At 49.2% G+C, this 24696-nt stretch overlaps 1 protein-coding gene across 2 annotated transcripts in view; it reads right to left on the reverse strand.

Annotated features, from left to right (window-relative positions):
* LOC135920545 (SAM and SH3 domain-containing protein 1-like) overlaps positions 1-24696 on the reverse strand; it is a 324429-nt gene that overhangs the window by 250361 nt on the left and 49372 nt on the right. The gene's annotated exons all lie outside the window — the stretch shown is intronic.

Consider the following 24696-nt stretch of genomic DNA (forward strand, 5'->3'; position numbering starts at 1 on the left):
AACGTGCACATCTATCTCCCGACTGGACTGGACCACCAGCAGGTGCAGATCTAAACACACCACCACACCCCGCACGATGAGACGCAGTTATCTCTCGGGCACACCGAGTCACATCGACACCTCGGCGTCAACAACAGCTGCATGCAGCGGCGACAACGCAGCGAAGCCAGCACCAGTTACGGGAGCGCAAAGATTTAAAAAAAAAAAAGAAAGGAAAAGAATGAGTACGAGTTTCGGAACATTGCAAGATTTTTCGCGCTGATTATCGCGAAGTTGAGAGAACAGGTCCACAATGACGACTGAGCCGTCCTCGACCATGGGAACTCATATATCGAGGCGTAAATATCTCGGTCATCACGCACTGCAGAGCCAACAGGGGAGGAAAGAAACAAAAAAAGCAACAATCCAGCGAAATAGAGAGAACGAGAGCGTCGGCATTCCCCAGAGAACTCACGTTACCCGTACAAGCTGCGCGACTACCTCTTAGAGATTGCATCGCTCCAAAAACGCGGCGCGAGTCTTTTCAACAAAAGTCGTGAGTAAACAAAAAAAAAGGAAGAAGAAAGAAACACGAAAGAAATCGGCGAACGCTGAAAAGTCTTCTTCATGCTTTTACCTTTTATTCCCGGCTGCACCGTGAACGACGAACAGATCCAAGAACAGAAGAAGCAGCAGCAGCGGTGAGTTAGGCCAGCCTTAAATTCTTTCTCGGAGTCCCGGCGCAAGTTCCAAGAAACGACAGAACGAAAATAAAAATAAAACGCCCCAGGAACAGGGCCAGACGGGCGCATCTCTCCGGCTTGCTACCAAACAGAAGCGAGCGTCGCTACCGGCCCCAGAGACGAACGCCCGCAATTTTAATCTCCCGAAGCAGGGAGCAGAAGGCGGGAGAGGGGATCACGGTAGCAGACGACAAGGCTTGTACCGCGGTCCTCGCTGGAGACGTTCATCCTGCGCGTATATACACTACATACATCCTAGAGGTGTGCGCCGAAGAACCGCGGGCGTCGGTCCCACTGATTTGAACGGATAAGCCAGAGACGGGAGCGCCGTATACCTTTTCCAACTTTCTCCAGTTTCCAAAGTTACGACACATCTCCCACGTCCCTTCCACCACCCTTTCCTACTGCTCCCAGGCGTCCCCGCTTATCCGGTGCAGTATGTAAAGCATACGGCGCGGTGCCTCTTCTGTATCTCGTATAGTGTACTCGGCCTCACTAGTTCCGCGCAGTGCAGCGCAAGCTATAGGGATCATGCTCAGCCGATCGGTAACGGGAGCCGCTTACATGTTCCAAGGGCTCGCCCAATGTGCGCTACTAATGCTTTCGTGAAGCTTCCCCCTTCGGTCTGTGTGATGATTTCGTGATCTGTAAGCTCCTGCTGCACTGCACGGAATTACGATAGGGCGGAGGACGAGAGCCCCCTTCCCTCGTCCCTTCTCGCGGAGTCGTGCGCCTGAAACCTGGCGAGAATCGGTGCATCCGCCGCTGCGGTCCCAAGAAAGAAAGGGGAATAGACGGCCGGCACGAAGCTTCTTACGAATCTCGGCGAAGCATCGCGTTTCTCGGGTGTACATACAGTACAAAAAAAGCCTGAAGCGTGATGGAAACCACAGCGCGCTCCTAGCGTGCCGTCAGAATAGACGAAAGAAAAGACTGAAGAAATGAGAGAGAGAGAGAGAGAGAGAGAGAGAGAGAGACTAACACGAAACAGAATGGAGGCACGAGGGGTAACATGCCGAAACACTACAGGCTTTCGGGTAGAGGTATATACATGCAGACGACCCACACACGGTTTTTTTAAAGCGAAACATTCTTTGCTAACCCTACTGGACTTTCCTGACAGTGGCTGTTGGGTGCTCCTGCTGTCCTGGGAGCAGGTCACACTTAAAAAAAAATGAATTACGCGCCTGATAGTGGGTTCGAAGCCCAGTCCGCAAGCAGAGCAGCCCCTATGCTCTAACCATTACACTACATAGGCCGCAATTGCACGTACAGACTTCTATCCTGCCGACTACAACTATAGCTCTGTAAGATGATCGGCGCGTGCCGTCATGTGACCTAGCACGGGCGCGCGAGAGAGCCTGCGAGCGCGCCAGTTTCCTTTACGCAAATGACGCAGGAAAGAAATGAGCAATCTTATAGCATTTGGCTAACCGCTTCGCGAAAGTATCTCTTCACATAGATTGCAAATGTGCGTTGGGTCTACATTATTTTTATTTTTTACCGCTTGTTAGCAGCAGCAGATTCTGAAAGTTAGAGCAATACGAATCACGGTAAACTTATAAGCAGCAACCATTTGAGTGCCGAGGGGCCGTATTCACAAGAAGCGCGTGTACGCTGGAATCGTAAGAAGAAATGCGAGCCAATCCTGATGCTGGACATGTTATTAGCGCGAGAGACTGGCCAATGAGCAATATCTTACGAACAAAAAATACTTGTGAAGTCAATGAATTCAGCTCTGTGACTGGCAGCCTCTTAGACATGGCGTAATATGCACTGTCGTGTGTGTATATATAACCAAGCTACGTTAATTAGCTTTATAGTTGTCAGTCTTCAGTGGCTAAATCAAATAAGCAATTTGGAGTCCGTCCTCAACGTTATCTGAGCGACCGCATTTCGAATAAATCGGCCTTGCAAGAGCTACAGGCGAACAAATAAATACTTCGTATTTGAAGGCGGGCTGAAAGCGCAACTGACTCGAATGGCGAGCGCCTATATGACGTCTGTCACCACTGCCATAGCGTATCGTGACAGTGACACCGTCACCACTGGCGTGCGGCTATATACGTGGGCAGGTGCCTCCTTCTCTTGATGGAACATCACTCCGTGATCTCGGAAAAACACGTACAATACTTCAAAAAAGAAAAGGCTAACAAGCGCAAAAAAATCGTCTCAGAGAATACATTCCGATTGCTAGAAGTATGCGTTCCAAGAGAGAGAGAGAGGGGGGGAGGGAGAGAGAATACCTTGCATGTGCGGAATACCGCACATGCAAGGCGCACAACTAAACACGTCACTTCAACTCAGACCTACGGCTGGTCTGCACCGACGCGAAGCGTCTCTTCTGTGTCGGTTGTGGCTTGGAGTTGCCTTCACGAATGCCTACTCAGCACTAATTAGAATGACTGATAATCCTACGTGTTTACGGATGCGAGGAGAACATTGACCACGTATTGTGCCATTGTCCTCAATTTCAAACACAATGACAATCACTGTCCAACGCATTCAGGAAATTCAATTATCGTCCTATGAGTGAACAGACATTACTAGAACACCATCCCCACCGATCATCGGCTCAGAAGGCAGTGAAGTCACTTTTGTGCGCTCTCAGAACGTCTAGTTTGCGAGAGCGGCTTTAACTCAAGTACTGTCCGTATACGTACCTACACCTTCTTTCTCCCTTCTCTCTCTTACCCTTCTCCTTTCCCCCAGCGTAGGGTAGCCAACCAGACCCTTGACTGGTTAACATCCTTGCCTTCCTCTCTCTCTCTCTCTCTCCTAAACAGACAATGGAAAACAAAAAAAAAACGGTAATAAAAGTAAGACGATACGAGTATTCGTACCCTGCACTATTTAGCTGAAGACGAGTGACGCTTCTAGCATGTGTTAACCAGAGAACCGCATGCATTCAAATCCCCGTCAAACAACTTTAATGCATCGATAGCTCAGGTCAAAACTTCGAACTCTCGCGCCGCGGTAAACAAAACAAACGCTACGCTGAGCCAATGCCTAAATAATGCAGACTTGAGACTAAGATCATCGGAAGCACGTTTTACAACTCTCGCCTCTGTCCGTTTACGAAGCCGGAAACTTTATTTTCTCCTTTCCGATACAGAGGGGTGTATACAAGAACACGCTCCTTCTAGCCGAATCCCACGGGAAGTGGGCCAGCAAAAACTTTCGGCACCCCCTGAAAAAAAAAAACATGGGTCATTTCTGCAATGTTTTCTTCTTTCTTCGCCTCTCGGTGCTCCGAGTACACTCGGCCGAGTCAGTTTCCTTGCCAAGCGCGGTGGATAAACTACACACGCAGCAAGGCCGACGGAAGGACGCACGTCTCTCGCAGCACACAGCGAACTGGAGCAGCACAGCAGCAGCAGTAGCGGTCGGCGAGAAAGCGGGTTACAAACTCGGCGCAGAGAACACGGGGTGGACATTTACGGCTTGGTCCAGCAGGCACCGCGGGCCCCGCGGTGCGTTACCTCTAGAGCGGCTACGATATCCGTGAAAGTCGCTTCTCACGAACGCGCAGCGGAAAGGCCGGTGAGCGTGGGAGCAACACCCCCTCCTCTCCTTCTACTGAGTCGTCGAAGAAGATAACACCGTTAACCACGTTTGGAACCCTCGTTTAACGAGGCGAAAGCGCACGGACGCACGCACAGAGAGAGAGAGAGAGAGACGCGGTTCAGGGCCCACGTACAAACTCGGAAGAACGCGAGAAGGCGTATACAAGAAGAAAATAGTCGATGAGACTACACCGCGATACTACTGCTGGATGTACAGGTGGAAGAGGTGGAAGCAATCAGCTCGGCCGAAAGTGGAAAAAAAGAATAGTCCCCCCCCCCCTTTTTTTTCATCTCTCTCTCTTTTTTGCGAGGACGCAGTGCAAGGCAGCGCGCGCTTCGCTCCTGCAGGGTGGGATCTCTCTCTCAGCTCCTTCGATCGCGAAATATGCCGGAGAATCAGGTCGTTAAAGGCGCTCGCTGGGCTACCAGGGTCCGGTCGGCCGGTACGAGGAGGTTTACACGGCCGACGAAAAGAAGATATATATGGTCATCTGAACGCGTTGCTCTTTTATATAATCCCACCAACACCATCACCACGCTCCCTTATACATATACAGGAGACGATAAAAGTTGGGAGAGGGAACAACCGACGACGTCACTCGAATCTCGCGCCCACAAAACGGCGCCTGCGGCGTGCGCACTGGATGCACACGAACGGAAACACACCGCCGTGCAGTGCGAGTTTCAGCAGCGGTCGGCAGATGGCGCGAAGTATGAGAAGCGTAACGATAATAAACGAAGCGAATCGGGAAGTGCGCGGGCGGGAAGAAAAAAGGGGTGTTGAGGAAGCAAGTTGCCGTTCCGGAAGAGGTTATATTATACGGCGAGGACGTGATCGCGCCGAGGGCCCTAAGGCACGGCATCGACGAAATACGAACGCGAACGCGCCAATCTCGAAAAAAAAAGAAATAAAAAGAGGACGAAAAAGGACAAACAAACTGTATGTTACTTCAGGACCGAAGTTTGGATGAAAAAAAGAAAGAAAAGTCGCAGTTTCGCCGAAAAAGCGCAGCATCGATGGCGATAGCAAATTAGTAGACAGTTGTACGAAGCAAGGATAGTATAGTTTTATTGGCCGTATAACCAGGTAAAGACTCGCTTACTAACTAAATGAACAAGCATGATGTCACAAGCAAACATGAACGTGCGCATCTGACTCGATGACCGCGCGCACTCGCTGTCAAAACGCTGGAACGAAGAAGCGCGGCAGCAGAAGCGAGCGAATTGACCTTCGTGCTGCCGTTCGCTTCGACGCGAACTAAGCGGCGAGAACATAGCTCACACGAAGCTATCAGCACTCGGCGCACTCCGGAAAGCGATCTGCGATGGGTACAGATAGGGCACGCGCGGCCGCGCCATATGCAGCCGCCGCCGGAGTAGAATGCCCCCCCCCCCCTCTCCCCGTTTTTCGGTGCCTTGCGCGCAAAGGAGGACGGCGCGCTACCTCCCCGCTTTCCTCCCTTAAGCGCGTGTGATGGCGACGTCGATAATAATATTTGGGGTTTTACGTGCCAAAACCACTTTCTGATTATGAGGCATGCCGTAGTGGAGGACTGCGGAAATTTTGACCACCTGGGGTTCTTTAACGTGCACCTAAATCTAAGCACACGGGTGTTTTCGCATTTCGCTCCCATCGAAACGCAGCCGCCGTGGCCGGGATTCGATCCCGCGACCTCGTGCTCAGCAGCCCAACACCATAGCCACTGAGCAACCACGGCGTGTATGGCGACGTCGACGTGGACGGCGGAAGTGCACCTGCAGTGTCCGTGTAACTGCTATCGCAATAAAATGGGAATGCAGACGGTGAAAGCGGGAAATGAACGGAGTGGTAGACGCTTGATATGAGTGTGTTAGCATGTCGATACCGTTATCGACGTCATGTGCTCCGTTTGGAGGAAGCTGTAATGGCAACGCCATGCTGAAAGAGAAATATATAGATCGAACGCACATGTTGGAGTCTATGTGAAGCGAAGGTTAGCCCACCGTTGCCGTTACTGACTGCGTGTGCTCCGTTTGAGGGAAGTTGTAGTGGTAACGGTACAACGGTAACGCCATACTGCAGAAATGTACAGATCCAACGCACATGCTGGAGTCTACGTGAAGCGAGGCTTCAGTCACGTGGTGTGTATTAAATTCGATACAACTAGACGGCGATGCGTACTATTGTGCTTACTATCATCTTGTGCAGCGTGCAACCTCGTTAATACTCACCACGAAGGCCACAAGTTTATTCTGATGCATTTCTTTTTAGTTTTTCGCACAACACCGCTCAAAAACTATGCCTACATGAAAATACCATATCAGGCGGATGTACTGTGCGAGATATCTACGTAGTCATGTCACGAGGACGAAAGTGACGTATTATGCTTGAGGAAGGAAGAATGGTGATGACGGGTGTGTGCGTAGAAAAGCCGCACACATATCGAGATACATTTAAGGATTCTGTAGAAATTCGTAACAATGGCAGATACCCATTCTGAAGGTTTGGTCAAGAATGGGAACACCCAGATTCAGATTCAGATTTATTGGTTCCAAAAACAGAAGTAATTACATGACAAATATACAGACGAGGGTCCCAGAAACAGATATCGGATGGCTCAATCGAGAAAATAGAGTAAATCGATGAATCCCTTGAAAATAATGCGCTACTCAACTAAGAGGTCGGTGTGCTCTAGAGATGTACCTCTGAGGCCGACATTATAGGTTCAGGTTTTATGTAGGAATTAACTTTTTTTATTGTTATTATTACGCGGAAGAGAGGGACTAGAAGAGAGGTGCGCTTATTGCAACTACGTACTCGATCAGCATGCAAGGGTTATATAAGTTCGTTTGCTGGTACTTAATTGCACTCGGCGCACATGTAACCTTCGTGTACGTAAATTCACAAATAGAGTCAAACCCCGTTATAACGAAGCGGGTTATAACGAAATAACGAACATAACGAAGCAAGGAGAAATTCCCCTCGGAATCACCATACAGATTCATATTCCAGTACGCGCAATAATGGATATAACGAAGTAATCGATATATTGAAGTAATTCTTGCTCTGCTTTCAACTTCATTATAATGAGGTCTTAATGTATATCCACCAAGATACCGACCGACCCAGCAGCAGCAGTATAGCATCAGCCACGTCGAACCCGGGAGTGTATGCGGATAGAGAGCATCGTTTTGTTACTTCAATCACACTTTCAGGTGACCGATGGGTATGCCACCCTATAAAAAGGAACAACATTGGCGATTTTAGGTGCACGTCATGATAACTCAAGTATATAGAGGTTAGTCAACGAAAATTGGTTAGATTGTGCAGGAAATAAAGAGAAATAATCTACATGTGGGCAAAAGCTTGCTTAGTTCTACCCCGATGCAAACAGAAATCAGTACACAGCAAATTATCTCTCGTGCAGAACCCTCAATGTCCGAGGTGTCCTTGATTGAATCCAATCTACGACGGAAAGGAATTCACGTTCCGTTACAAAATCGAACGCGCGTTATGCAACTCTTAGAAGAGCTAAATGGCTAATTTAATACAAAGCAGTCCAACACGGAACCTTCCGGGGTGTGTATTAGGATCGAGAGCGCACGAGAACGCTTTTCAGTGGACGCCGGTAAAACGACTTGCCAAAATCGTTCTACTAAACCCCTGGGAGAAGCACATGAACTGCCTTGGATGATAAAATAATGTTATTAAATGTATTGTTAACTCAAATATTCCACAGGAACACATGCCCGCGCCCGCAATGTCCGGTTTAGACACGAGGTGATTAATGATCCGCTCCGCTACCCTTCTCGGAAGGCAAGACGACGTGTCTGCGAGTCCGACGAGAAGAATAAAAACGCGTTCGAGCAAAAAAAATAATAATAATAAATAATAATACTTAAATAAAAACCTAAAGGGTACACATACGCTTGCTTGCGGGCTCGTTTTATTTACTTATCCCTTGGGTTAGGAACATTTCTCAACGTGACATCAGAGAGAAGACCGCCGACAGGAGTATACGTGCGCCGATTTCGATTCGTCGAGCGATAAGCCGCACCTGATGCGTCAGAGGAGATCCTACCTAGAGGTTGCTCAGGCACAGGGCTTCTTCGGCTGAAGACAAAACGCGAGGCGGTATTCCCCCTCCCCTTCCCCCCACCTTCCACCCATCTAGACTGTCCCGCAGCTGCTGCCCCAAGAGTCATCGCGCACATTCAATTTATTATCCGGACGTACAAATGCCCCGCAGGTAGGTGAAGTCACCTCCACCTTCCAGTAAGAAAGTTGAGAAAGAATAAACGACGATTTCAAAAAGGAAAGAAAGAAAGAAAGAAAGAAAGAAAGAAAGAAAGAAAGAAAGAAAGAAAGAAAGAAAGAAAGAAAGAAAGAAAGAAAGTTGACAGTTCTCGCTACTTTCTATATCCGATGCAATCGTTTCGCGCTCGCAACCCTCCAGGCCCGCCACGCGATCGAGCGATGTTGGCACCCAGGCAATGCAGCCAGCTGCTCCATACTACACACGGCGCCCGCGACTTCTATCTGAAGTTCTCATCGAACGGAGGTGCGCCGAGTTCTCGAAGTTGTGTGTCGGTTATACACTATGCCTCATCCAGTTGCAGAAAGCTTGCGGTCGGAAAAAGCAAAGACGGGTTCGCGTAAGTGTAAGTGGAATACCTAGCGAAAGCGCACAGAAACGGCCGTCCTCCTAGAGTATACGGGAGAGGCAAAAAAGAATGGGTGGGGGAGAGATAGAGAGAGAGAAAAAAGAAAGCAGCGCAAGGTAGTACGTGTTCGGCGCAAAGCATGCGCGATTCTAGCGCACGGCTTGCGACCACTTTCTTGCAGGAGCACGAAAGAGAGAGAGAGAGAAGGGGGGGGCAAGGCAGGGAGGTTAACCACAGGCGAGTTGCGGTTTGCTAGAGAGAGAGAGAGAGAAAGGCAAAGGAAAGACAGGGAGGTTAACCAGAGATTATCTCCGGTTGGCTACCCTGTACTGGCGGAGGGGAAAGGGGAAGCGATAGGTGAGAGGGAGAAGGATTAAAAAAAAAGAAACTACACACACACGCACGTACACACAAACTGTTTCTGTGGGCACTGTCACGCAGCCCGCAAAGGCGTTCCTACTGTGATGCAGCGCACCGTACTATCCTGAGTCACACAGTGAAGTCACAATCTGTCTGAAAGTCCAGTGTCTTTTAAATACCGCAGCAGCGCCTTCATAGCCGATCGCGCTGATGTTCGCGTAGGCCAGTGTCCAAGGATCTTGTTTTCTGACAGCGGTTTGCTACTCTGCACCGGGGTGGGCGATATAAGGGTTAGAAAGATGGCAAAGATAGGGAGGGAGAAAATAACCAACAGTCCATTGCAATTACTGTGAAGAGCACGCAAACATTCTTCTTAATTTCTTTCTTTCTTTCTTTCTTTATATTTTTTCTTTCTTTCTTTTTTATATAATCAAGATGTGCTCAGCTCCTTCGTGGGCGCATTACAGTGTAATGGAAAACGATTCCGGCTGAGTGTACACCCGACAGTCAGTGTTGATAGGGATTTTTTTTTTCTTTACAAGGCCACCACCATTACGAACTGGTGGCCTAGTTGGTTACAGATTCATGTCTATTGGATCACAGCGCACGATAAACCGACAGGGACTGAAAGAGTAAAGACACCCCAAAGACACCCCAAATCACCAACCGTGTCTAGTTTGGACGAAACGCGGGTAAACAATGATGATGATGATCACTTGGTCTAATTTATTTTCAGTTTCTTTTTTTTGTATGTTTTCGCTGTTCGTAGGCGTCTCTTTTCACACTGTTTTTTTAAGCTACACCTTTAAATTATTTCATTCCCAGTCGGAATGTGAAACTGGAGTTATCTGACAAAAGTGGCTTTTCGTCCACTTTCATCTTCCCCTTTTCTTCATTATATTCTGCGTCTTAATGTCAACTGCAGCTAATCACATTTGTTATTTCCTTGCATTCATTCCGCGTATATATATATATATATATATATATATATATATATATATATATATATATATATATATATATATATATATATATATATATATATGTGTGTGTGTGTGTGTATATATATACCTATACTGTACTCTGACAAAGGCTGGTCCACCAGCCGAAAACGTTTAGTAAGTCTTCCAAAAAGTTCGTAGTCTCTTTCCTGCATGTGTGCTTATATATATATATATATATATATATATATATATATATATATATATATATATATATATATATATATATATATATATATATATATATATATATATATATAGCCGGTTTACGCTGGCTAACGTCTATGTCTTCCCCTATCTTTCTCTAGAAGGAGCGACAAATGTATACGCGCATATATCCACCTTGGGGTGACATTGGGGCGAGGCATTTATTTATGTGCTTATCTAATATCTCCGGGCAGTTTTCGGGGGATCATTTGCCCGGTCATTTACCTCACTAGAAAAGTCACTAAAAGACATCCGCTAAGTTTAGCAACTTTTTCGCTATGTTGCTGACACTGGTGCCAACCAATTGAATGCGCTGTCCAGCAATTAAGACGCACATTTCCTGACGCACTGCTTCTTTGCCTGCTTTAAGCTGTGCGGTTGTCATCAATTCCAACTTCGCGTAAATACAGAAATACAGATAAGGTGGGCGCTCCATGTCGATTTTGTAGCTTCTTTAGAAAACAAAAGTGAAGAATATGACGTCAGGACACCGGTTAAGTGAGAGCACAACGTAAACGGACGACAAAGAAAATGACAAAGCAGTTTGATTTCAGTAGATGCTTCTACGATGCCAAAGTTGCGCACGTATACTGTACAAGCCATGGGCGAAGCGGCAATGGAGGGCTCTGAATCATTTTCGGCCACACCAATTTCCGTTAAGCGTCATCGAAATCTCATTATACACCAGAGCTTCGGCGCTGCGGTTGCTAATCGAATCTGCAACGTCGCTCACCAAAAACAGCTAGCACAGAGAGTCATCGCCATTGAGCCAATCTGACTGCCAAGTCGTAGAACTATAGGTCGACACTAGACGCTAAATAGACATCTTGCGATCACAAACGCCAAGCAGGGCGCGGCATCATCATAATCATTATCTTGACATCTCTAACTCGCTTCCCTTCCATCGCGCTTCGTTCGGCGCAGAGAAAGGAGAGGCGTTCCGCGCAGCTGTCGCTCGAGCACTTCAAACACGCAAACGGCGTTCAGTGGAGGCAGGGGAGGGTCGCAGGGAACGAGTCCTGGGCGAACGATCAAGTAAACCCGCGGCGCCGGTTGGGGCTGCATCGCTCTCGCCGCTTAACCCGGACGGGGGGCGAAATCGAAACGACTTCTTTACTCGAAGAGGCGGGCGCGGCTTTGTGGGTGGGTGGGTAGAAGTCACCGAAAGATGACGCCAACGTCGTCGTAACGCACCCCTGGCTACTCTCTCTCTCTCTCTCTCTCTCTCTCTCTCATTCGTTCACTCCCTCTTCATTCTTCCGCCTCGAGTCTGCTGCCACGGTAATACTGGCTCGCCTCGCGCGTACATGCCTTCGCATCGTGCTATAAGAAAAAAAGAAAGCACGGTAGCAGAGCGTACTGCACATAGGGTTCGCGTCCCTCCCGCCTTCCCTCCCCTTCGTCGCCGCATATCCGCGATCCGGAGTCCGAATGGCGCCCCTCCCCCAGCCACCACCACCGAACGCTCGACCGACGTACGCCTGCCCCGTCGTTTCCGTGTTCAGACCGATAGCCCGGACCGCTTTATTTACGCTGTCGGACGGCCGCGCCGCCGGTCGGGCAGCCATCCTACACGACCCCCTTTCCCTCTCTCTCTCTCTCTCTCTGTCTCAAATTTCTGATGTGTGTGCGTGTGCACTGCAGGCCAGTTTATGCGAGCACGAACGCCGTTCCACGGCGCGCTTCAGTCTGAACGAAGAAGCCGAAAAAAGAAATAAGCAGAACGACTTCTTCACTCCAAGGCATCGTAAACTTGTACCGTCCGCGTGGACCGAGTGAGAGAGATAGAGAGAGAGAGAGAGAAAGCGCGCGAGCTTTTCCTTTTTTTGCCACGAGCAGTTAAACCCCCTCTCTCGAATTGCATTTCTTCATCCCTGTTTAGATAGACAAGAAAACATCGCGAGAGGAGTTGGGATGGGGGTGGGGGGGAGGCAGAAGTTTGAACTGGTTCGAAAGGATTCGCAACGGTGCTTCGTGGGTGAAGTCAGTCGAGAAATTGGAAAAGCGCGCGAGCGTCGTTGGCGAAGTAAGAGAGAGAGAGAGAGAGAGAGGGCAGAACGAGCGGACTTTCGGAGAAGGGACCGCATCTTGGCCGGACGAGACGAGAACTAGTGGTCATTACGCGTGCCGAACATCCTCACCTTTCCTCCTCCTCCTCCTCCTCCTCCTCCTCCTCCTCCTCCTCCTCGTGCGCATCCGTCGTTTTTCGGACGAGTCCCGAGTCCCAACCCCGTTTTTCAGCTATATAGCTGCCCCTACCCATAATACCGCTGGGTGTAGGCCCGCGCACCGAGACATTTTCGGAACGGAATGGCTCCTCCTTCGATGCGGTGTTCTCGGTCGTGTAGGAAAAAATAATAACAACATCGACAAGACCAATGACGCCGGAGGAAGACAGTTATGTTGGCCCACTTTCCACAAAGCGTTATAAAAAGGGGGACGGCACACCACGCCGAATGAGGCGGCTCAATGGCGGACCGAAGTTACGCCTATGAGCCCCGAATGCCTAGGCGATTGATTTAGTCGGCGGAAAATAGAGCATCATGCTGGGAAAACTACAGGAGAACAGCACTTTCGGGGTGTTTGGACAATCGGGAAGAACCTAAAATGCATGAGATATATGCTGTGTGTGCGGGTCAGATGGAGCACGATTACACAAAACTGCACCACGTAAAGGTTAATTACGCCACCTATACACTTATAATATAGTAATATAGATGCATACTATTTATAAACAGAACCGAGCGGAACGCAATGAACCCAGATTGAGAGCGCGTTGCGCTTAAAAGCTATGGAATTTCTTTTTGGTACAAATGCAGCACTCAAAGAAACGACTAATGGGGGAAAAGAAGGAGAAACGAAGAAAAGGAAAGAAAGAAGACTATGTAAACGGAACCGAAAACTAAGGACTTAGCGTGCGAGATGCCTTCATCGCCACCCCACGTAAGAACGCGGTAGAAACACGAAATTTACAGAGCTGGCGAGTTCCTCTGAATTCGCTAGAAAGAAAGAAAAAGAAAGAACGAAGATTACACGTAGGCGCAAGAACAGCAGAATTAAGACGAGTTTCAGACCATCCAGGAAAAAGAAATAAGAAGACGATAAAGAAAATAAAACAGAGAGGCGAGAAATGGGGAACAACTACACGCAGAGTTATCGCTTTTTACTTGTTTACGCGGGAGGGGGGGGAGGGGGAGTTTGAATCGATAAATTGGAAGATCGAAAAGCGGATCCATTTTCGACGCAGCCGCGTACATACATACGCCAGCAGTGTGTCAGGTGCCGGGAGAACACCGCTGTACCATCACTTATGCTATCTATCGTTGCTTCCGTACGCTTCCTATAAAAAGAAGAGAATGAGAAGGAAAAAATAACACGAACTGTCCACGTAACCAAAGAAAACACGTACAGGGCAGAGGACCATACGCATGTACGCCATTTTCTTCAACTTTCGCTCCGAACACCCAACGCTGTTCTTTCTTTTTTTTTACTTCTCAGCCTTAGTATTATTGGTAATATTGAACTCGAAGGACGGAGTAAAAGAAAATACATAAAATAACGAAACCCACCGAGTCAACGAAGTGAACACCACGTCTGCCTTTCTTTATATGTGTGTACGCGTATACTTATTACTTTTCTTACGCAAGGTGCGCTTACAATGGTGTTCTCGCCCTGGTTAGGAGCGAAAAGAGCCGAGATTGAAGCAAAAAGAGACGAACGCGGACAAATGGAGCCATGTAAATGGTAAGAGAGGGAAAGGGAAACGTAGGGGGAGGCGTAAAGACACGAAATTAGCATCGGAAATCAAATAGAATCGAGCGGGCCGGGTGGCGCGGTATGGAGGGAGGGCTCCTAAAGAAGGGACGAAACGGATGGATTGGATCAGTATTTTTTCACTGTGCAAGGACCCGGCGTTTCGGCGAAGTGACAGAGAGGAAGGGGAGCGAGAGGGGAGAGGGAGGGGGAGAGGGAAAGGAATAATCGAACAGCTCAAGACAACGACAGAGGATGTTGGAAGAGGAACGAACAGTTGGAACCATACAGAGGAGGCGGAGGACAGGAGACGGAACAGAGTTGGGAGGCGAAGAACACGCCATCGAAATATTAATAACCCGTACACCTTCCGTTCTCTAGAGCCATGTCGCGTTGTACGCGACACGAGTATATCGTCCGTATTAGGAAAGAGCCTGAGCAAGACAAATCGATGTCCCAGACACGTCGCAGTAGAAGCAATAGCACCAGCAGCAGTAGTAGCGGCGAATAAGCTCTGGAGACTTGGACTGCTCTGCATTAATTTCGGAGACAGAAAAAGAATTCTAATGACAAAAAGGCGGCCAGCCTATATAGGTACACGGTTTATTATTTGAAGGACCGAACTGCACCTTCGCAGAGGCAGAAGTCAAGCATATATCGCAGCCTTCGCCGAGCTGCCCCAATCGAACGGCAAGAGAGCCCAAAGATTGCGTAACGAGCTGGCATGCACACGCTAAACCGTTATTCAGCTGGGGCCGACTTGACAAAGCTTTTATTTCGTAAACACTGCCTGCCGTCGGGCGGCCGGTTTCGTTAATGATATGTCCGGCATGACGATTGGCTGGCTCTTTGTGCTAGCGTAGCACCTCTTTTCGATAAACACGAACCAAGGTGCCGAAATTACAAAGCTTTTCGTTCGTGAGTGCTCTTTGTCATTGGCTAGACGCCTTCACTAATAAGATGTCCACAATTAAGATTGGCGGGAAATCGGTCTTACGAACAATTCTTGCACCATGAGAACGCTTCGGTGAATACGGGCCCTGATCGTTGTCCAGCGTTGGTGATTAAATACAGTGCAAGATTCCTGCGTTAGTTCTCAACCCGAGAGAGCACTTACCATGCAGCTAATGTACAAGTGATCAAGATGCACTAGGGGTCTCAGCGTTGAGCGATATCTTTCTGGCTCACATGCCTCTAAGGCATAAAGGAACTCTACAGGCTGCCGATGCAAGAAGGATCCTGTCACTTCTCAGCGCGCTATCAACGCAATTTTCGCCCGTGACTTTCTTTTCCCCTTTCAAAGTTGATTCAGTACAAAGCATCCTCCTCGGAGTCGTAAAGCACAGACGAGAAAGAAAAGGAGGAAACTCTAATGCGCCAGGAAAAAGGGACACAATGAAATGGGAGAAAGGAAAGATTGGACGGCACTCAATTAGACACTGCGCCTCGGCATATAACGTCCACGCGCCGAAGAAGCGATAACAACTGGGCCAGGCTCGCACGGCGGAAAACTCCATCACGCAGGAGAGCGATGTGATGAAGCCCGGCGCTTGAGAAACCACCCTCACCCACACACGTTCACGCCACTTCCCCTTTACACTCTGAATGGACTGAGCGCCGCTGTGCTCAGCTACACTCCCCCCACCCCCCTTGCCCCCCTTCCTGACAGAGTGGGCGCAAAACTGCGGGGCCACTGCCTGCAGGCCATGGGCTATAGCCACCCTATACACTCCCGCCAGCCCGCCCCGACCGTGGGACGTGCTCTGCCTCCGTACATCCACGCAACGAAGCCGACGGCGGGACCGTAGCCAATCCAATCAGGGACGGAGCAAACATGCAAGCGCCGCCGTATCATCACGGCCGCCATGAATGTTCTAGGCAAGTTGTTCTCTCTAGGTTTCTGGTAGCGAATGACTGCCACGGTGTTTTCTTTTTCCCCGCTCTTCTCTAATGAGTTTCGTTTGTTCTTCACACGTAACTATGCAGTCCTGCATTTAACAAGAGCAACTGTAACGACACCGCAAATATAGAGTGACGCTCACGGAGACACATCCACGGCTAGCAGGGTGGTCTCCTATGCCGGCTAAGACCGCTCCACGTGAACTGCGCAAACGTTTGATACTTACCATAGCGACAAATGTGTACGTAGCAGTGATCTTGTAACCATAAGTAAACGTGCGTTAGGCTAACAAGCAACAGCGTCAGTACGACTCGTGTTTAGTTGGCTATGACCGCTTATAAGAGTAAGGCGAAGCGCAGCAAAATTAAAAAAGGTCACTCAAAGCATAGCCGTGAAGGTGAACCAATCAGAGGCAGCTCGCCATATTAAAGGGGCCCTCACAAGGTTTGGCCTTCTTGAGCTGACAAGCGCCATGCATGCAAAGCGCGCTAACCATCGTGTGTGCTAAATATTAAATCCCTAGACGCCGCGGAAGGAGGTTAAATTTCAAGCCAAACGCGGTTTGCCTTTCTCCTTGCGGGCGCCGCATTCCCAGCCGGAGAGCCGACGTCAATCGCACAAGTGCGCCTACGTACATGGTAGTGCTGTGACGTCACTCACAATGACACGTGACTTCGAGAATTATTCGAGGCTACATCAGTTCTTTGTTTAATCTGCTGCTTCAACTGACGAATTAAAGCTTAGAGAAACAGTAAAACATACAAACCGAATGCCTGCGTGTCTTCGTTTTGCTTCGACCGTAGCAAGAGAGATGTACTTCCGTTTCGTCCGCTTGTTCGCACGTCGTGCTGTCTCCCGCGCTGAGAACGAAACTATGTCATTTTGTACCGTGCTCCTGCGCCGAGATCCTGATCCTTCATCCTCTCGCGCCTGCCTCAGTGCTCGTGAGTGTGGCATTGACTTACACTGTTGATCAGGTGTTATCACGCAGAGCGCTATAAATCGTCCGCTGCGCGAAACGAGACAAACGCAACAGCTTGCGCACGCGACCGTCTTCGAAAGTACGCCACTCAGCGAGAACGCGAGAAAGAAAGGAATGCGGTCAGGGCCCCATGACGCATTAGTCACGCGATCCTCCGGCTCCCGTATGGGAGAACGCAGGGAAGGGATTCGCTTGCGGAGGCTAGACGGAGCAAGTGGAGAGAGAGTCTGTGATGGCGGTGACGTTAACCCACTGAAATCATCGGTTCGCGGCACTTCAAACATATCCACCTCTATTATGAACCTAATTTGAAAAAAAAAATGATGCGTTAGAACACTTAGACGGCAAGCAGCAACTTCGAGCGTACAACCGAAATTTGCCATGTGGCCTGGTGAGGAGGCCCTTAAGGTACACGGTGATGGCGAATGAATGACGCATTCACACCCGATGTTCCTCACATCAGCTATATGTACGACTGCGGAACGTGCGCTTTTGGCAAAGCGTTTGACGAGCTCCACTTCGCCGACTGCACCGCGAGGTCCGTGTTGATGTGCCTTGATTGAAGGTCCAATTCCAAAACATTGGCCAACTCTTACGCACATACGTGGGTATCTGCAGGCATGTTGCAGCCAGAGTAGCCTGGAAAATACTGTTATAAAGCTAAGAGATGGCTTCCTTTGACGCTTTTGTACTTCGTGAACTGTCAACTACTCGACGGATACGCCACAACGATCGCGTTCTTGCGAGCGCCGTGGTCGAACGAGGGTTGTTTGTCTGAAACCAAGATTTCGACAGGGGACTTTGTCTTCGTCAGGATACTGAGGAAGACAAGTGCCCTTGCCCTGACGAATATGTGGCGCCATCTTCGTCACCATGAGTCCTCGTCCGCCATAATCATCAACGCCACGCATGTGCGTGTGTCTCGAGCCAGGAGCGAATAAAACGCACTCTCGTTCTCCTTGTCTCCTTGTCGAAACGTTGAATCCGTGGACATATCCCTTGTTCGAGGACAGTTGATCTAAGTGCGCAGCGTAGCCCGCCATTGCAACAATAAGCTTATGCATGGCCTCCGAGATCGAGGCGGCTCGGAGGCCATGTGCGCGCGCTCAGGTTTACCTCAGTCTCACAAGACGGTGCGATCAGCAACGGGGCTCGCGTCCACATCGCCGGCCGTGCGTAAATGGCAGTACGCTTACGACAGATCAAAAGCTCTCCGAGTGAGCGACGGTGGGAGACATTTGTCAGGCTCAAAATCCTTGTGTCCACAGCGCGCGAAGAACTTTTGAAACGCGGTTACCCTTGCCCCCCTCCGCACGCAGACGTCGATATCGGCCACGCAGGCAGGCAAGGCGCGCGGTCGTTGACGGAGCCGCGATCAGCGATTCCGATCAGGCCAAGTTTGCCACGCTCACGCCCTCTCTCCATGGACGACCGAAACGGCGTCGCGGGAAGAGAAAAAAAAATACAAGCAAACTTATCCTCGCAGTGCCCCGCTCGTTGTCCGGCCAATGGCTTTTCCCTCGCTTCCCCTGCCCGTGGCGATGGGGAACTCATTCCAGAGCACCTCGACCGCCGACGGCCTCTGGCGGAGGTCGTTTATGGTCCTCACCGTCTTCTCGTGTTGTCACGCGTGGTGCCCAACCCTTACAGGGAGGTGACGTAGGAGAAGCGCAAAACACCAGAGTGCGGGAATAGCAGTATACGGTTATATTCGAAAGAGAGAGAGAGAGATTTTATTCATGAAAAGGGCGGAGAGATCTACCCGAGCTTGTGCGTTCTAATACTCTGCTGGGGAAGAAGAAAATCGGGAACGGAAAAAGGATTAATCAGGAGGACGACAAAAAAAAAAAACGAGTACACCTAAGCAGTTCTTACGAGATGTGCATGCGAAAGCATTAATGTCCAATTCAACGTCCCTGAGCGGTTCTACGAGTTATGAACTGATCGCGAGCAAGCGAACGCGGTGAGAGGTATGGCGCGTTTAAAATTTAAATTAAATTATGGGGTTTTACGTGCCAAAACCACTTTCTGATTATGAGGCACGCCGTAGTGGAGGACTCCGGAAATTTTGACCACCTGGGGTTCTTTAACGTGCACCTAAATCTAAGCACACGGGTGTTTTCGCATTTCGCCCCCATCGAAATGCGGCCGCCGTGGCCGGGATTCGATCCCGCGACCTCGTGCTCAGCAGCCCAACACCATAGCCACTGAGCAACCACGGCGGGTATGGCGCGTTTCGATATGGCCTTACCAAGGCACAGTTAAAACGCAGGCGAGAGCGTGCGCGGGCAAGGAACGCGTGGATAACATCGACTTCGAAGAGCGAGGATGACGTGGCGTCGCGGCGATGCCCTCTCCCCTCACGCAACACCTGCTGCCCTATAGCGCGGCAGCAGGTGTTCCCTTTCGCACGCTCGGTCGTTAACACAGCAGCGTCATTGAGTTGCGGTGTTTGGTCGAGTGTCGAGTCCTGTGTTGCGCAGTTCTATAGTAACCCGTATAGTTAGTGCAGTGATGGGAAAGAGCTACAGACACAGGCCGCCATTTCTTCCTTTACAGTCTTTCTTATACCCGCACTGTTTTTCACGCACTTTTCTGTTTCGCGCTGCCTCTGGGTCGCGAACTTCGGCCAGGCCGACCCAATAACCGTCCTGATGCTTAAAGGGACCCAAAAGAGAATCACTGAATCAGTTTATATTGACAAATTATTGTTTAACTGCTATAATATTGTCCATTTCCGGCTGAGAGGTTTGTTACAAGTAGAGAAAATCAAGACAAAACCTACGCTTTCTATTTTTCTTTCGCGCCGAAATCCCGACACCGCTAAGCTTAAGCGTGACATCAAAGATTTATTTTAGACACCATTTTGAACGCATTAGGGTCGTTGTGGCTTCTCTTGTGGACTCTTCAAGCTTCCTCCTCACTGTAAGAGCTTTTCGCTTTCTTTTAGAATAAACATAGATGAAGTTATTTTTTTCCTTAGCATACCAAATAACAATGTAAAGTTTAGCAAAGTTGCTTATTGCGTTACTGAAACACCAAAAAAAAAGGTAAACGAAAGATGGGTGGCTGGCCACGACACCTTGTCGACACTTGACCACGACACCTTGACGGCACTGGCCGCGACACCTTGAAGATTCCCTATTAGCTCTTCGTGATTGTCCTGAATTCTGACAGAGTTCACGAGAGACTAGCCACTTGCTTCTCGATAAGCAATGGTTACTGTGCATCCGAAAATAATCCAACAGAACCTGGCAACTTACTGAGGAAACCTAATGTTCAGAAACGCCTCCACCTTTAAATAAAAGAGAAAAAAAAGAAGGAAAAGAGAAAAAAAAAGAAGGAAAAGAAAAACAAGGAGAAGACGAAGGAAGAAAGGAATTGGTTTTAAGTTTGTGACGTAATGCCGGCGCATACCATACGCTGGTTACTTCGGCAGCAACTCCCTGTTTCGCTCAAATACGTGCGAACAGTCCCGAAATAATACTGTAATCTGGCTTAGCATTAGTGTCCCTTTAATCAACGCTTATCAAGCCAACATATTCGAGGAGGAGGAGGAGGAGGAGGAGGAGGAGGAGGAGGAGGAGGCCGCAATGTGGTTTTCGCTACAAATCGAATACTGCAACACAGGGCCGTGTTGGCAAACAAACGAAAACAACGACAAAAAAAACTTTGCCTTAACAAAAAATATAAACCGGATCAGGGGGACATATAAGCTGAATATTGGGCTTATGCTGGCGAGAAAATCGGAGGGTGCGCCGATATGTTGCCCGCGCGTAAACTCGTGCGAAAGACGAGCAACAAAAGGCTTTCTTTTTCTTTTTGTTTTCTTTATTTTCCTTTTTTTTGCAGGGGCGCGTTGGTTTGCGGCGAAATGAGAGCGAGGAAGAGACAAACCGTTTTCAGTCCGCCCATATCTCACCTGCGTCCTCCCAGAGCGGCTATAACCCCGCCCGCCACCGCTCGAGGACTCTGGCGCCGGCTAGTATAATACACGAAGCGAAGCCCGACGGGCACTTTCGCTTTATAATTGCGCTCTTCGCCGGCATCGAAGTCAATCAAGCTAATTACGGTGTGGGCGGGTGGGAGGGGTCGTAGCTAGGATCCGCGCCATCAGCTCTCGTCAATGGCCCGGCCGCTCTCGCGCCAACGCTACAGACCCCGTGTGTGTGTTCAAAGAAAGAAAGAAAGAAAGAAAGAAAGAAAGAAAGAAAGAAAGAAAGAACGAAAGATGGAAGGACAGAAAGAAAGTACGATAGCGCAGGAGTATAAAAACCAGAGGAGGAGGAGGAGGAGGAGAAGGAGGAGATACCGGACGCCACACAGTTCGATTTTTTCCTTTCCTCCCCACATGCATGGAACAGAACGGTCCGGTACACATAAAAGGGGGGCGGACGGCTTGGTACAGGAAGGCAGTAAGGGTCGGGGGAAAACCCAGCCGATCGGGCCTAGCCCCACTTATTTTTCATTTCATTTTCTGTATACGTGTTGTTTTTCGCTGGTAAGAGCGCAATTGCTCGCGGATGTTGTCGAAGGAGTGACGTCGCTCTAGTCGCCGTACTCCCCCTCGGAAGAGGCGCTTCATCCCGGTGGATGAAGACGGCGGGTCACTACTTCATTTACAGATTAGGTTAGTTAGCTACTCACTTAGTTAGTGATAGATAGATAGATAGATAGATAGATAGATAGATAGATAGATAGATAGATAGATAGATAGATAGATAGATAGATAGATAGATAGATATATAGATAGATAGATAGATAGATAGATAGAATCTTTTGTGTTGCTTTTCTCTATCTATCTATCTATCTATCTATCTATCTATCTATCTATCTATCTATCTATCTATCTATCTATCTATCTATCTATCTATCTATCTTCGACAGAGCACGACTCTGCCGGATAAACACACGTCCTTGGGGAAATGATCGGGCTTCGCACGCAGAAGTCGCGGTGTACCGGAACTCTGAGGGAGGGGCGGGGGTGAGGGGAGGCGTGAAGGAACGAGGCACGGGAGGACGGCGAACGAAACTCGACTGGGTCTCGCGATGGGAGATGGAACTGAGAGCCGCCGACGCCGCCACCCCATCAAAAACGTGCGCCCGATGCCGACGCCGCTAAAAGCTAGAAAACCGCGCCGCGCTGGCAAAAGAGATCTGAAATCAGATACAGCGTCCTTCAACTTTCCCATCAGGCAAAAAAAAAAAATAGGAAGTAAATAATAATCTGCAAGGGGATCACAGCCCCACGAACAACACGTGGTGGAATGGTTGCGGCGCTTTTCTGCACACAGAGGTAAACCCGTGCTTCACGAATGCAGTACAGACAGCGAGAGAGAGAGAGAGAGAGAGAGAGGAGAGAGAGACAGTGAGAGAGAGAGAGGGAGAGAGAGCACGAAGATGCAGAAAGAGAGGCGGAATGCGGAGAGAGTAATGGCTATAAATATGCGCGACCGCGCAAAGAGCGATGGAACGAAAAATGATAAGCGTATAACGTTAAGAGACGGGAAGAGAGCGGTGTGGATCAGAGAGCAAACGGGGACAACCGATATTCTAGTTGAAATTAAGAGAATAAAATGGAGCTGGCCAGGCCATGTGATGCGTAGGGTAGATAACTGGTGGACCATTAAGGTTACGCAAAGGTGCCAAGGAAAGTAGAGCGAGGACGGCAGAAAACCAGGTGGGGCGATGAAATTAGGAAATTTGCATGCGCAAGCTGGAATCATCTAGCGCAAGACAGCGGTAATTGGAGATCGCAGGTAGACGCCCTCATCCTGCAGTGGCCATAAAGATAGATAGCCTTATGATGATGATATGCGCGACTAGTTATAATAATAATCATCATAATCATCGTCGTCGTCGTCGCGGATAATCCGTCCACTGCAGGGCGAAGGCCCTCTCACCGCCGATATCCAAATGCCACGGTCTTGAGCCAGCTGACTTCATCTTATGCATGGAAATGTCCTAATTTCCCCCCACCACGTCATCCTCTGTCGTCCACGACTGCGCTTCCTTTCCATATGCACCCGTTCTGTAACTGTAGTGGACCACCAGGGTTATGTGTCCTCGGCGTGATATGACCTACCTAGCTCCGCTTATTTATCTTAATGACAACTAGAATATCGGCTATTTCCCTTTGCTGTCTAATCCACCCCGCTGCAGGTCTTCCAGTCGCTTAAAGTTACCCCTACCATGTTTCCTGCCATGGCATACGTAATGTTAATTACAACATCGAGCTGGCACAGTTCAAGATATTATTTTATGATGGCGTTGCCGTTGTACCACTACCTATATCGCCGACTGTCCAAGAACAGCATGAAGAGTTAGTAACAAGCGTTATTGGTAACGGAACGGCAAAAACGGTAACGCTGCACTAAGATACTCGTCCTCCCTGCAAATGAACAGCCGTTTAGTTTCCGAAAACGACAGTTGTGCCATTTCGTGAGAACTACTCAGTTCCGTGAAATCTACATAGCACAACATGCATTTCTATCTTGATAGCTGCCTTCCCTATCGAAAAAAAAAAAAATGCACCATGATCACCCATATGACCAATACCATATGAACGTATGGGTTCCATGTACATAACCGGGGCTATGTGACGAGAAACGCTATATGACTTTCTTGAATAGGGTTAATCAAGGTTCGGCTCAGGGCAACGCTGAAGTATACTTTAGTATTCTGGACGGGAAACCTGCCAATCAAGCAAAACTTTTTGTTGGGCTAGTTGGTACATGTTACTGAAGTACTATAGCGCCAAACAGACGACACAAGAAGAGACACGGACGAGCGCTTTCGTGTTCGTCCGTGTCTCTTCTTGTGTCGTCTGTTTGGCGCTATAGTAATTCAGTAACTGCCAATCAAGCTTGACTTTCCAGTCCCAGTCTCTTTAGTGAGCTCTTAAATGCGCGTCGATACGGCAGTCCCTCACACTCGTGCAGCACGGCCGCATTTTCAGGGCCTGATTCACCCCGAGTGTCTCCCAGCCGTGTCGTCGCCGTTCGTTTTTCAGTCAATAGACGGCGCCAGCGACCTCCCTTCTTCCCTCGTTCGGAGCTCCGGGAAAGCCTTTCTCGAACGACCCGGCCCGCATGCCGAAGAAGCCGTGGCTTTGTCTCGCGGTCCATAAGAAACAGCGCCAACAGTACACAAGGGAAGGCGGATGGTGAGCAAGGGCCAGCGACCCCGAGACGGCCGCCCAATTCACTTCCAATACACGGGTCCCGACCCCGCGCCGTTTGCTTTCTTTTCTTTCTCTCTCTGATTTCCCACACAAGTGAGCGAGCGTCAGTGCGCGGCCCCCACGCTACTGCACACACTATAACGCTGAACTCCGGGGCCGGCCATCGGCTCGCTGGCTGCACGGAGGGGGGGGGGGGGGGGGGGGGGAACAGCTCCGGCAGTTTCGCATGCGACCCACGTAAGCAAGCGCGTTCAGACTTCACGGCCCTGATTTCGAAGAGCTCGCCTCACTGCGTATGTTCCATCACTCGTAGGAAAGCTTTTCTTCCACGTATGTAACCGGGGCTATGTGACGAGAAACGCTATATATACCTCTGGC

Source organism: Dermacentor albipictus, chromosome 5, assembly GCF_038994185.2.
Source record: "Dermacentor albipictus isolate Rhodes 1998 colony chromosome 5, USDA_Dalb.pri_finalv2, whole genome shotgun sequence".
Taxonomy (NCBI): domain Eukaryota; kingdom Metazoa; phylum Arthropoda; class Arachnida; order Ixodida; family Ixodidae; genus Dermacentor; species Dermacentor albipictus.